General features: G+C 34.9%; 1 pseudogene; it reads right to left on the bottom strand.

Annotated features, from left to right (window-relative positions):
• Positions 1–10154: 10154 nt before the first annotated feature.
• LOC125164502 (aprataxin-like) lies at positions 10155–13841 on the bottom strand (annotated as a pseudogene).
• Between the last annotated feature and the right edge of the window lie 853 nt (positions 13842–14694).

Genomic DNA, 14694 nt, shown 5'->3' with positions numbered 1-14694 from the left:
TTCCTTATAGAATTGCAAGAGAAAATTAAATGGGCCTTTTCTCAAAACAACAACTTGTAAAACTGAAAGTGAAAAAGATGAAGAAAAGACTTTATTAGCAAAGGAAACCCAGAGTTGAAATATGGATACTAAGAGTCTCAAGAAGGAAGGAGGCACCTCATTGGAAGAGGAGGTCAGATAAGATAAAGAATGAAAAATGTGTTTGACTTTCATGAGAGTAAGTTTGATGGATTAGTATGAGTAGAAGTAATTTCAAACTGGAAAATGCATTCTTTTCTCCCACTGGAGACATTTCTACTATAGGTATTCTGGATGTTTCGAAAACCCTGCTAAAAGTTAGAACAACCATTTCTGTCTCTACCATTTCTTTTTGGCATGGCCTTGAGTAAGTCATTTTGTCTACTGAAAATAATATTAAAAGTAACTAAAAATAATATTTAAAAAAATAATATTTACCTCAGAAATGTTTGGAGTTGACGTAAGGTAATTTTCTAAGTGGCTGACAATTTAGTTTAACTTAATAGTCTTTGGAAATATAAATGTCCTTATTTGAATAAATAAATTTCAATATGGATTAGACAGGTGTTTTTACGTGTGTACAAAAATTATATACTTATCTAATTAAACTTTTTGTTTGGGCGCCATCCAGTAACATTCAAAGTGACTTATTTGGTTATTGGATGTATCTTAATTTTCTTAAAGAAATATTTTGGAGAAAATGAAAATTAATTCTAAAAATAACATCTTTACTTAATGAAATTCTGCAATTAATTTTTACTCCTTAAATGGGTAAATATGCAAATAAATAAGTCAAATTCTAACTCACTATACATTTATATACAAATAGCAAATTTGCTACTGAGGTATATTTTCACAAAGAAAGAGTATGAGTCAGTAGTACAAATATTATTCTTATCTCCATAAAATGGTGCTCAATATGAGAGAAGAAGCAGCACATGGAAACTGCACCAAGAGTTTATTTCAACAATTACCCTCTCAGTAATGACAGAGAATAGATAATCCCAGTTAAAATTTAAATCAGTCTTATCAAATTTGAGGAAGGGTATGATAATATGTGTGATAAAAGCTAAATCATACCTAACATAGCTAAGATTTAAGTCTTAACTTTCTACTGGAATTTTCAGATTTCAATTATTGCTATACAATAATTTGCAAAAACAAAAAAAGTGCACAAGAACTGATTTCATGAAAAAGAAAAAACACTCTTTAATAAGACACTTTTTAAATGCCACTTGTAAACTATTTGAAAATTAAGAAAATCTGTGAGTTATTGGCATTTTATGGCTAATTAAAATATTTAAAATGCAGTGATATAATGTATAAGCTAATCAACTCAGACATATGCTAGCTTAAAATTAATTTGTCATACCCTACAATTCAACAAAATTGCACAGAATCATCCCTCTAAGAAAACACTGTATTTATCTCCATGATATTTTTAAATTAAGAGGTACTATTAAGTGGTTAATTGTTGAATAGAGCCTAAAAATACATGTGTCTGATTGTCCATGATGAATGTCCTGTCAATCACTGTTTGGATTAATAGAAGATTATCTTTTAAAATATAACTGTATATTAAAATACATGTTATTTACAATGATGTTGTATTAGAGTATTTTTATGCATGCCAGGGGAAAATTCAAGAGACTATTTGTTTCTTCACTCAGAAAATAATATAAATATATAATATCATTCTTAAAAATTGTTTAATTTTAAGGAATGATTTTCATAAAGTGTAATTACTGATCAAGTAATAGTTTATGACTTTCTATTCAGATGTAAAAATTTATACAGCAAGAACTTCCTGTTTCTTTTCATGAACAAAAGAAAGAGGAAACTACATAAAGAATATAGAATGAATAGCATATAACATACACAAACACATACAAATATATATACATATATATATATTCATACATTTGACTTACACTTATCACCATAATGCATCTTTATCATATTTACAGAAAAATAAATTGAATAAAATAGAGATTTTAGAAAGACATTTTAGTCTGTTTTAAGAGGTACTGTGGTTTAAATATCTTATTTGGGATTATAGTAGCTAACCTCGAGATGGCTCCCAATGACCCACTCCCACCTTGTACTCATAGCTTCTATAGTCTTCTCCCACATTTCATCATGGTTGGTCTGTGTGTGTCCACCAATAGAAAATGGCATAATAATTGTATGTCATTTCTGAATTAGATTATTAAAAAATGCTGCAGCTTCCCTTTTGTGTAATGTCCTACCTACCTTCTCACTCACTCCCTCCTTCTAGAAGAAGCCGGGTGCCTTTTTATATTGTGGGCAGGTCCATCTGGTGGGCAACCAAGACATCTGCCAGTAACCATGCAAGTGAGGGTGAAATCCTCCACCTCCAATCAAGTCTGCAACACTGACCAGTGTCTTGATTATAACTCCATGAGAGACCCTGAACTAAACCACCCAGCTAAGCCATTCTTAAATTTCTGACTCACCTAACATGTCGGATAATGGACCTTTGTTTAAGATACTAAGTTTGCAGGCAATTTGTTACAAGAGTATGTAAAGATATGATTTGAAGATGATAGATATCAATGAAGATACAACTGTTGCTTGTGTTTTTTTTAATTTAGAAGTAATATTTTCAGACCAAAACTTTTATAACCCATAGATTTACTTTCCCACACTAGCTTTTTTTTTTTTTAATGTTTATTCAAAAGTCCAGTTTGTGTAAGATGTGTAAGTTTCTGTTAGTGGCTCAAAAAATCTACATATTAAGGCCCATTTAACCTATTTTACCTACCTCTTGTGTCTTTATCTTTAGCTGACATCTGTCTCTTAATAAAAGTTAGTCACCTCTTTCCTCTCTTTTATAACAATTGGGACTTGTGAAATCTGTCCACCTACCCTTTGGGGTATTATATACTTGTGAAGGAAAGTTAGTGGTTGCATATAGTAATAGCTACTCACATGCAGATATATTCTCCTCTCAGCTTTCCTTCCCTATCAAAGGTTTTGAAAGCACTGCATTTCTCTTACAAAATAAAACAAAGCCAACAACAACAACACCTCACAAAATTGTGAGCACAAAGATCTGAAAGAAACATTCAATTAGTTTTGTTTTTTATACCTTCTGTCATCCTGAGATGTTTAGAAGGTAAGACAATACATAGTCACCTTATTTTCTTTCTCTTCTACATTTTTTACATTGTATTGGTATTCCTGCACTTCCCTAAATATGCCAGCTTTTGCAATATACTTCCACTTTATTTCTAAAAGTATTTAGTGGAACAGCAGCAGCAAAAGGCTGAAAGTTACCTCTAAGCTAAAGGTCAGGTGTGACAATGAAAATAAGAAAATGTCCAAACAACAGAAAATCACCGTGTATAAGACCAGTGACCTTTTTTTCAAATGATGACATAATGTATTTTATTTTGTACCAAAACTACAATGTGCAAGGCTATTTGATTAAATGGATTTCACTGAAACTATATTTTGTTACACTATTTATAACAAAGAAAATTTGCTACACTTAATGTTGGTGTAAAAGAGAATCTTTCAAATGAATGGTAACTATCTTATAGGATTTTGCACATTTAGGAAGCTAACTAATGTTTTTCCCCATTAAGGCTGATCTAAAAAAAACCAAAAAACAAACAAACAAACAAAAAGAAAACTGTTACTTAGATGTTAAAGAGAACCTACAGCTTGGAATGAAATCAATGATGTGAGGTTACTTTATTTTTTGATTAATCCCTATCACACCAGAAATAGGAAAAAAAAAATTGCGTAGGGCGTAGATGGTTCAAAGGAACTAAAGGTAGGCCATCTGCTAAAAGTAAAGGAAGCTGCAAGTTTAGCTCTAGGAACTTATATATCTATCTACATATATATCCATAAGATAATAGCATGGAATTTTAAATATGGAAAAACTTTTTCTCCACAAATCTGCCCATTTCCCCAAATGAAACACAGTTCCCAGTATTCACAGACTCTTCTCACCCTTAACCTTTAAATCTGGGTTTGTCTATGATTTTCTTATAAAGAATACAATCTGTTTACAAGTGATAGCATGTGACCTATGAGGCCAATTCAGAAAAAATATATTGCAGTTTCTGCCCTAGTCTCTTAGAATCCCACTGGAGGCCAGACACCATGAAAAAAAGTTTGATTACCGTGCCATACTCACATTGTGAGCAAGTCCAAGCTACCTCATGGAGATGCTTTCGTTCAAAAAACTGCCCAACCAGCCAAGCTTTTCTTCCATCTTGGACCCTCCAGACAGCCTAAAAAGTACCAGTGAATGGTCTCAGTTGACACATGGAACAAGTGATTCACCTAGCCAATCCCTACCTGAATTCCTCATACTCCAAAGTGTTGTTTGCTATTTTTAGCTGTAGACATTTTTGTTACACAGTAATAGATAAACTAAGATAAAATCTGATGCCTGGAAATGGGCAGTCCATGTATCAAAACTGAAAACATTTAGCATTGAGTTTTAAACTGAGTAGTAAGTATGAGCTACAAAAGCCTGACGATAGCTTTTAATGTCAACTGGATGAACCTGAAGAAAATGGTTCATTAGAACTTGAAGGACAGATAAGACAATGCTATCAGAAATGGCAAAATAACATATTCAATGTAATGGCAGGAAGTGTGGCAATACTGTCACTTCACTTGAATATCTAATAAATTCACGGACCTATGGAGATTTTCCAGAAAAATACAGAATTATAATGTCTAGGATCTTTCATATGTCTATAATAAAATATTTTTGAAAATGAATTATGAACTAAATGATAAAATGTTCAATTTTGAAAAGTATGCGAAGTGAATATAAAGAAATGTGGTTTCCTAAGTTGAAAAATAAGATTGTTTCTCTTCACAGTCTCTCCTCACCAAATATTTGCAAAGTATGAAATACGTCCAGAGCAAAAATCAAATCCCAGATGGAGCTATGTGGTCCACCTTTGTTACTACTTCAGAAAGGTCTAAGATGGAACATACAACATTTAAGATAGACAAAAGTACTTACAAGGATTTTTAATATGGAATTTATATGCCATAAAGTCAACATTTTAAAGGGTATAATTCAGAGGTTTTAGTATATTCACAAAGTTGTATAATTACCTAATTTCAGCACATTTTCATAGCCACGAAAATAAACCCCATATCCACATCCCACATCTGTCAGCAGATACTTCTCATCCCCCTAAACTATTCCTTGGCAACATCTAATCCGCTTTCTATGTGTCTGTATTCGCCTCTTGTGGACATTTCTTATGAATCGTATAATGTGTGGCTTTTTGTGTTGACTTCTGTTCCTTAGCATACTTTCAAAGTCCACCTGTGTTTTATCATATATCATGTATCATATATCATATATCATATATCAGTGCTTCATTCCTTTTCATGGTTGAATAATATCACATTGCATGAATATAAGGTATTTTGTTTATCCACTCATCAGTTCATGTATTTGGGTTGTTTCCACCTGTGGGCTACTGTCAACAGTGCTGCTATTCCTGAACAAGTTTTGCATGGATATGTTTTCATTTCTCCTGGGTATATAACAAGGAACATAATTTACCAAAAATTCTTCTAAAACAGAGAAGTACACACTTTCCATCTCTAAGAGGTCATTCATTACACTTATACCAAACCAGACAAACATAGCACAAGAAAAACTACAGACCAGTATCTCTTATAAACATAGATGCAAACATCCTCAATAAAATGCTAGCAATGCAAACACAGCAACATAAAAAAAGGTTTATATACCATGACTAAGTGGGAAATCAGATTCTCTCCCTTTTCAGGGTTTTGTTTTTGCTGCTATTTTTTGTAGTAGTTGTTTGTCTTGTGACTTTTCTGAATTAAATCTCTGAAGTCTCTTCTTTGTCCTGAGCGGCCATTGAATTCTCTGTTAACTTAGTGGTCAGCTACATGAAAAGATAAGTGGTCAGCTAATGTCTTAGTGAACAGAGATTTTCTTAAGTGCCCAGTCTCTGTTGAGGTGCTCTGTATATATACAGTGAAATGCCTTACACACTTGACCAAAAAGTATACAACTCTGACTTAGTCTGTACTTCCTGTTCATTCCCAACTATAAGGTCATCTGGAAGTGAGACCACAGGACCTTTTTAGGTCTACACTGAGCATGTGTACTGGCCTGGGTATGTGGACTGTCTTACACACGTGTGTGACCTTATAGATACCCAAGAATATGTGGGCACTTTTTAAAAATTGTTTTTTAACATTTATTTATTTTTGAGAGACAGAGAGAGCACAAGCAGAGAAGGGGCAAAAAGAGAGGGGACACAGAATCCGAAGCAGGCTCCAGGCTCTGAGCTGTCAGCACGGAGCCAACATGGGGCTCAAACGCATAAAATGTGAGATTATGACTGGAGCCAAGTCGGATGCTTAACTGACTGAGCCACCCAGGTGGCCCTGAGCTTTTCAAAGCTCCCTATGGATGTCTCATTTTCATAGTCTATGATATCCATGTATCACCATTATATATGTCATATAAAATTCATCCCCTTACTTTCCAGGTGTTATGTGAGATAAATTTTATTCAAAGAATTCTACCTGAGAAAACTCTTCCGTGCCTGAATCTTATTTGGACAATGACATTCTAGATTTAAATCCTGAGCCTCATGCTATAATAGGAAAATGTTTTGGGGACTTTCAACTCTTACATGTAGGAGTGGTGTAAATGATTGCAAATCAGAGGTGTACCATGACAAGCTAGTCCTCAATCACCTTCCAATGAACATCTTTGTGTAGTGTATATCTTTACAGCTTTGTGTAGGTGTTCCCTCTCTTTAACTCTGGATTGGCCCAGATTAAAAGTAACAGGAGTGGCAATTCATGACTGGCGTTAGGTTAGAGGAAGTTTTGAAAATTCTACTGTGGTCTCTTGGAATATTCTCAGGGAAGATGACCAACATGCAGGAAGTCTCCTTACTCTAAGACTATCATGAAATGAAGAAACTCAAGTTAGCTATGTAGAGAGTTTACATGAAAAGATAAATGGCCACCTCTGGTTGTCCTAGTCACCAGAACTGTAAGGGAAGAAACAATTTGCAAATCTAGTTATCTAATTAAACACTCAGATTACTGAAACTCATCACACTTTGTCTGCAAACACATGAGAAACCTACAGCAAAAGCACAGCCCCACCAAACCTAGTCAAAGCACAAAATCATGAAAGATGATAATGTACTTTTGCTTTATACCATTATATTTTGTAATGACGTATTAAACAGAAATAGTTTAATTTTTATTTTGCTAACAAAATTTGTAAGGAGAAATATGTTGACCAGTGACAGGTGAAATACATAAAAGGAAATGTTGAATGATCATTTCCTGGAGAAGGATAACTGAAGGTCAAAATCAATCAGGACAGAATTTGTGCAAAAGTTTTTAAAAATGTAGGCCTACAGAAGCCCAGCCTGGCATTTACTTAAAAGACTACCATAATGTAAGGAAGATATATGGAGAGGCTGAATGGAGAGATTCAAGGCCAGCCACCAGTAGAAATACATACATGCTCTAAAATGCAAAATTTAAGACTGGATTACTTATGTTGTAATTATATGGCAATCTAGAAACATGAAAATGACCTATTATAGAAGGATTTTTAGTTTGGAAAGATTGTTGTGTGGTAGATACAATGTGGATTTTATAATCAATTGACGTAAGTCTAAATCATTGGTCTGCCACTCACCGGCTATTTTACTATTAGTGGAAATCTCTGTTTCCAGTTTTGAGCTATCGTGAATAATGCTGTAATGATCCTTCCTGCATATGTCTCATTGTGCATGTATACATGCACTTCTACTGAAATAAAATTGCTGAGACAGAGAATGGGTCTATATTTACTTCTTAAAAATAAGAAGTCAATTTTTAATAAAGAGTAGTACAAATTTCAAATTCCTCAAAGCTATTTGAGAGATTATGTTGCTCCATTGCCTTACCAACATCAAAATCTCCATCTTGAGTTTTAAGTATCAGATATTTTAATTGCTAATTCTATTTCCCAATAAGAATACTACTCTGAGGGTTGTATGGTAGGTGATAAGTCTATGTAGCATTATTTTTTCATATCCTATTTTTGGCATGAAGTATAAACTTTTATCAGAGGAAATACATTCATGTGCACAAAAATGATCAACTCTTTGTCATTTCTTTTTTTTTAATGTTTATATATTTTTGAGAGAGAGAGAAACAGAGAATGAGTGGGGGAGGGGCAGAGAGAGAGGGAGACACAGAATCCAAAGCAGGCTCCAGGCTCTGAACTGTCAGCACAGAGTCTGATGTGGGGCTCGAACTCACAAACCACAAAATCATGACCTGAGCTGGAGTCAGACGTTTAACCAAACGAGCCACCCAGGTGCCCCAACTATTTGTCATTTCTAAGTTGTCCTTGTATCTCTGAAGTTCCTTGTTTTTCAAAATAGGCAACACCTAGAATAAAATAATGTTACCTAGTCAATATACATTGGAAGCCCTACAATTATCGTGATAGGAGTCGAGTGCCAAGTTGGTAATTCTGGGTAGGTACATCTTCAAGTATAACTTTTCCCCAATTGGAAGTGAGTAGAGGTCCTTCCCACATTATTGGCACAGTCAGATATGAAAGGAATGTATTCTCCTTACTTCAAATGTGTCTGGTCAGGCATCCCACTCTCCGCACCCTGCCAATTTACTTCATGAATCCCGAGAGCTAGCTTTAGAGTTCTGCTTAAGGCACCTGCCCCAGCATGCTGTCCCCATCTTTTTGGTGGGCATCTTATTTAGCCTACCTTAATTCTGCCTCATCCAAAGTCTCGTAGACACTAAGTATTCTATATTTAGAAAATGGCTGTGGTTATTATTCAAATGTTTAAGATTACGTGGAAATGCCATTAACTCTGGCACAAGAATATATACTCAAGTCCAAGCCTAGTTCTTCCTCCTGTTTATTCCTAATTAAACAGCTCTCAGTTCTGCCCCTTCTGCAGATTTACTTTTACTTTTTCAACAGATGTATTGTGGCCAAAGTCCAGTTGCTATGCAATCCTAGATTTAAGAACTCCCATCAGCAAAGCAAGCAAATCAGTGCATATAGAAATAGGTAATATGGAAATAGAGAGGTAGGTGATCAGCAAAGGTCTCTATTATTGGCCTTGGAGCCAGCGAAATAAGCTACTCATATATGTACATTATGTCTCCTGAATTTCTTCTTGTCACATGTTGAATATAATATTCCCATTTCATCAGTGACTTCTGCTGAATGACTCCTCTATGCTTCCTAATATTACCCAAAACAGGAAAGGTATTGCCGGTCCCAGTTGTTATTCATTGTTAGGGTAACTTTTCACAAATGTCCATGGTAACAAGCTGGCAATTGTCTTTCAAAAGGTCTGAAAAAGCCTCAGCATCTTTTGAGATATCTGCAGCTTTTGAGCACAAATCCTTAGTGATCTCTGCTGATCACAACATCCAGTTTCTGCTAAAGTCACCAGAGAGCATATCCTACTTGCAGACATTACTAAACCAGCTGGCTATCAGGTGAGAAGTTTCAAGTGGATCTTTTAGTGTTTGTTTTTGTTCAGGGCTCCATTCAAATTCACTTTATTTCTGGTGTCTCTGTGAATTGGGATTAATAAAATCTTTAAGGGGGGGGGGAATGTGATTTCACAAAAACCCAAAAGATCCACCTGTCTTTGGGCTTTTGGTTTAGTGGCAAAATCAACAGAGATAGTCATTCATTTCTCACCATTTTCAGGATATCTCTTTCTCCATGCAATTTTATTCCTCAAATTTCAACACATTGGAACAGCTTTATATTTCAGCGGTGTTTATCAGAAAGATATTTCTTGTCATATGAAAGACATAAATTCTCCTGCATTCTTTCTGTCTAGAAGGAAATTATGATATCATCATTACAAAGAACCAATTTGCTCCTGATGGTTATCAAAGTTCAGAGGTCACTACATTAAATTATTATATATGCTTTGAATTTAAATATTCCTGTGGAAAATCCATACATATATGTTGAAAACAATTTCACTAAAATGAAAATAGTGTTGTACTGGATTCCAAAAAGATATTAAAAAGAAAGCATTAGCCAAATCTATTATGGCATACCAATCATCTTTGGCCAGTTATACTTCTTTTACAGTCTTTACTATATTGGTTATGGTATAAACAATGAGGAGAACCACCTTGTTATATCCTCCAATAGCTATTCTCATATCCCGTGAATGAATTGGATGTAATGTTCCTACTTTGATCATTTCCTTCATAAGAACAATGTTCTTGTACTTTTAGAATTCTACACTGCTTAATTTTATTACAGAAAAGTGCTTAGGCAATACAAAGATTCCCATCCAGCATGTCCAATTAAAACTAGATAGCGTCCCTTTTGCACATAATATCAATTCCAAGTTCACATTCAAGTAAGGGCAACAGAACCTTGGAATACATTCTCCAGTCACATTTTCAAATCTATAGCTGTAGATTTGAAATCTATAGCTCCACCTCTATGTGACATGTAGGTTTCACATATGGCCCCATAAGATTATTCTCTTCTTTTCCTGTGGGATCACTGCCCACTAGTAATTACCAGAAATTTACACTACTTCCAGACCATCTCATCCCTGCAACTGTGAAAGGCCTTGGATACCCTGCTAGTATATGCAGTATCAGATCATAACCTTTCTTCAATCATTGTACATTTTATTTCTTTATCTAAGAGAGTAAATTCGCCACCAGGTTCACATATTTTCTATTCTATATTACAACCCTTTTAACAGGATTTAAATTCTTAAAACTGTGACTATATAGAGTTAACTTGATGGATCACTTAAGGAGTATGAGTGTGTCATTTGGGGGACCATGTGTGGGATACTAAGGACTGAATGCTTATGTCATCCCAAAATTCATATGCTGAAACCCTAATTCCCAGTTTTACAGCTGGGTCTTTGGAAGATGGGTCTTTGGAAGGTAATAGGTCATAAGAGTAGAGTCCTCATGATGGGATTAGTGCCCTAATAAGACAGAGGCTCTTGCTTCTTCTCTCTCTCCCCATGTGGTAATAAAACAAGGCAGCTGTCTATAAATCAGGAAGAAAGCCCTTACCAGGAACCTTGATCTTGAACTTTCTAGGCTCCCAAAATATGAGAAATATATGTCTGTTTTCTAAGCTACTCAGTCTATGGTAATGTGTTATAGCCACCAGAACTGATGGCTACAGTTGGAAGAAACCTCTCTCTTATGTCCTGAATCTGATAATGTGCTTTCTATTGGCAATACAATTAATTTTCCCTTTTTAGTTTTCAATAACTTTTTAACATCTTCACTGTCTGAATAGTAAATATTCCTATCATATACACTCCTTTCTTTCAGGAAGAATAACTAAACTAGCAAATGAGTTTCTGCCTCTTGAATATTTTCTTGACACTTATTAGCAGAGTTATCGACACAAGGATCCCGAAATTGGTGGAGAAGCAGGGAGCTTTATGACAGCATCTATCATGGTCCGTGTTAACAACCTTAGTTTAGACATGTATCCTTAAGATCATACAGCCAATTTTGGGGTACCAGCAACTGTGATACTTCTACTTCTTCAGAAAATGGATTCTAGTTGCTAGATATGGGGAAGGACAATTTCCCCTCTTGGGTAAGTGTGGAAACCCACTGGGACAGATTAGTTTTCATATCACCCATAATGGCCTGCTCACAAAAGCTTGCAGCCACTTAGGATCAGTCCACAACCCAAATAATCCCTTTAAATCAGCATTATCTAGTATTAGTGATGTGACCCACCCTCCCCAAACTGATTTGTTCTGAGAATTCATGCTGGCAAGGATTAGTCTTCCACTGTTTTCTTCACAAAATGGCCTCTAACAGAATACCCTCTGGATTCCACAGCCTGCAGGAAATCAGTGGTTATAAGTGATTTACTTTCCAGTAAATATGTGGGTTAAAGTGGCCACTGAAGCAGTGGAAGACTTTCAGCAACCAGAAAATCTGATCTTAATTCATTATCTGTTAATATTCTTGTTTATTCTCCTTTAAAGGTCCAGTTTTCACCAAAGCTGATGTTAATTGTTCTTCTGCTTCACATTCTCATTCTATTCACTTAGTTAATTCCTTTAGGTCTAAATCTATTTCCTTTAAATCCCATGGTAAGATTTGTTATTCATATTCTGTCTCCAGGCTTTTGCCAATTAATACCAAGGATAAAGAAAGCATCATCCCTCCATTAAATAATCCTAGTACTTTTGCTCCCCTTCCACTCTTAAAACATGTACCATAGCCCTAAAGATTTATGGGTTTGAAAAGCAAGGTAGAATTGTCAAAGCTGACTTACACAAATCATAGGGCTCACTTCCACTGGTCTATTTGACTATTCTTACAGAAATATAGCACTGATTATATTGCTGCAATTTTACAGTAAGTTTTGATATACCGTGGATCCTGTACTGTCATATTCTTCTTCAAGTTTAGGCTGGCTAATTTTGGTCTCATGTATTCATATAAATTGGTTTGTAAATTTCCAATAAATTACATTTGCATTTGACATAAGACGGTACTGAATCTATAGATCAATTTGGGGTGAAGAGACATTTTTACATAATTGAGTTTTCCCATTGAAGAAGGTATTTCCTTTCTTTAAAGTGTAAAAAAAATAAAATAAAATAAATTGAAACATGAAAGATACTAGCTTATATTTTCCCTTTCATGCAATATTGTTCTCTAGGTTATACTTGCCTAGCTTATTGAAGCATGCATGCACAGCCTTTACTGCTATCAATATCTTACACCTGAATGTTACATTTATCACAATTAATAAAACAACATTGACACATTTTTATCATCCAAAATCCATAGTATTCATCGGGGCTCTCTCTTAGCCTTGCACATTCTATGAGTTTGCACAAATGTATAATTACATGTACCGACCGTTAAAGTATCAAACATAATAGTTTCAGTGCACTAAAAAATCCTGTGTTCTGCCTATTCCTCACCCCCTCCCCAACCTCTGGCAATCTCTGATCTTCGTACTATCTCCAGTTACTACTTTTATAGAATGTCATCTAGTTATAATTATACAGTAGCCTTTCAAATTGGTTTATTTCACTTAGTAATATGCGTTTAAGATTCCTCTATGTCTTTTCATGGCTTGAGAGTTCATTTCCTTTTAGCACTAATAATATTCTATTGTCTGGAGGTGCCACAGTTTATTTTTCCATTCCTTAATGAAGGACATCTTGGTGCTCTCTAAAATTAAAACATAAAAATAAAGTTCCAAGCCTTGGCTCCAGTGACCCAATCATTCCTTTTTGGCAGATGCTCCTTTCCCCTTCTTTGGGGTTATAAGGCATTGTTTAGGGTCACGCCCAGGTTCCAGTCCTATGCAGTACTCAGCTTCCTGGGCAGCATCAATTTCTATAGAATCGTTGTTGCCTGACCTTTTTCTCTTCTTGTGTGTTTCCAGGCCAGGGCTCTCTGCCCCTTCCTCAAATGCTACAAAATATCAATAAAGTTCCTTCACCATGTGGGGAACCTAGCGGGCTGAAACTTCATCTCTTGGTCCTTCCCAAATATGACTGAGTCCGTGCTCGTGGGATTGACCCCTACCTGCTTTACCTTGACATATCCTTTGTTACACTCTGCTTTCAACTGTACTTGCTATATTTCTTGTCAATAATCTTGGTCTCTGGGCCATGCCCAACCATGACTGCTTCCAAATGTGGAACTTTGATTCACCGGTTCTTGTTATCCTGTCTCACCAACCCACACACCTGCACCATTACGCTCCAGTTGGGGGAAACAGACAACCTCACGTTATTCCCTAGTTGTCTTTTTTCTTAATATCCGTATCAAGTTGGGTATTAGGTAATGTTGGCCTCATGATAGAAATTAAGAAGTATTCCTTTGTCTTCAATTTACTGCAACAGTTTGTGTGAAAAGTCACGTTACTTTTTTCTTAAATGTTACGTAGACTTTCCCAATAAAGCAAATTTACCCTGGAATTTTTAATTGTAGGAAAGTTTTTAATTACAAATTAGTAGTTACTAATTATGAAGCTATTAGTGCTGTTTCTTCCAGAATGTTGAAATTTTATGTCAGAATTTGTCCATTTATCTTTGTCTATTTTATCAATGTCAAAATTACTGGCATAAAATTCCTTCCAGTATGCCCTTCTTATCCTTTCAATATCATTAGAATTAACAATGTCACCTGTTTCATTCCTGATACTGGTATTCTGATCAGATACTGTAGACTGATTAATTTTATTGATAATTTCAATTTCAAAGAGTCTATTTTTGGGTATGTTAAGTATCTCATTGTTTTTTGTTTGTTTGTTTGTTTTTAGTTTCCTGTCTTGTTTATTTCCATTTTAATTATTTTCTTTGATTACTTTAGGTTTAACTTTATTTCACTTTCTAGTTTCTTAATTTGGAAGTTGAGGTAATTGATTTTAGACCTTTCTTCTTTTCTAATATATAGCATTTAATGCCTTAGGTTTTCCTCTAAGTACTGCTTTAGCTGTATTTCAAAATTCATGATCTAGTGTACTTGCATTTTCATTTAGTTTACATTTTGATTTACTTTTGTTCATGCCTCCATCATTCTTCATTGACTTCTTTACTCCTCACTGACTTTAAACAGATTTTACGAATGTTTTTGTCCATC

This window comes from Prionailurus viverrinus, chromosome A1, assembly GCF_022837055.1.
Source record: "Prionailurus viverrinus isolate Anna chromosome A1, UM_Priviv_1.0, whole genome shotgun sequence".
In the NCBI taxonomy this organism is placed as follows: domain Eukaryota; kingdom Metazoa; phylum Chordata; class Mammalia; order Carnivora; family Felidae; genus Prionailurus; species Prionailurus viverrinus.
The sequence above is the reverse complement of the archived record's forward strand: the minus strand, read 5'-3'. Positions and strand labels throughout refer to the sequence as shown.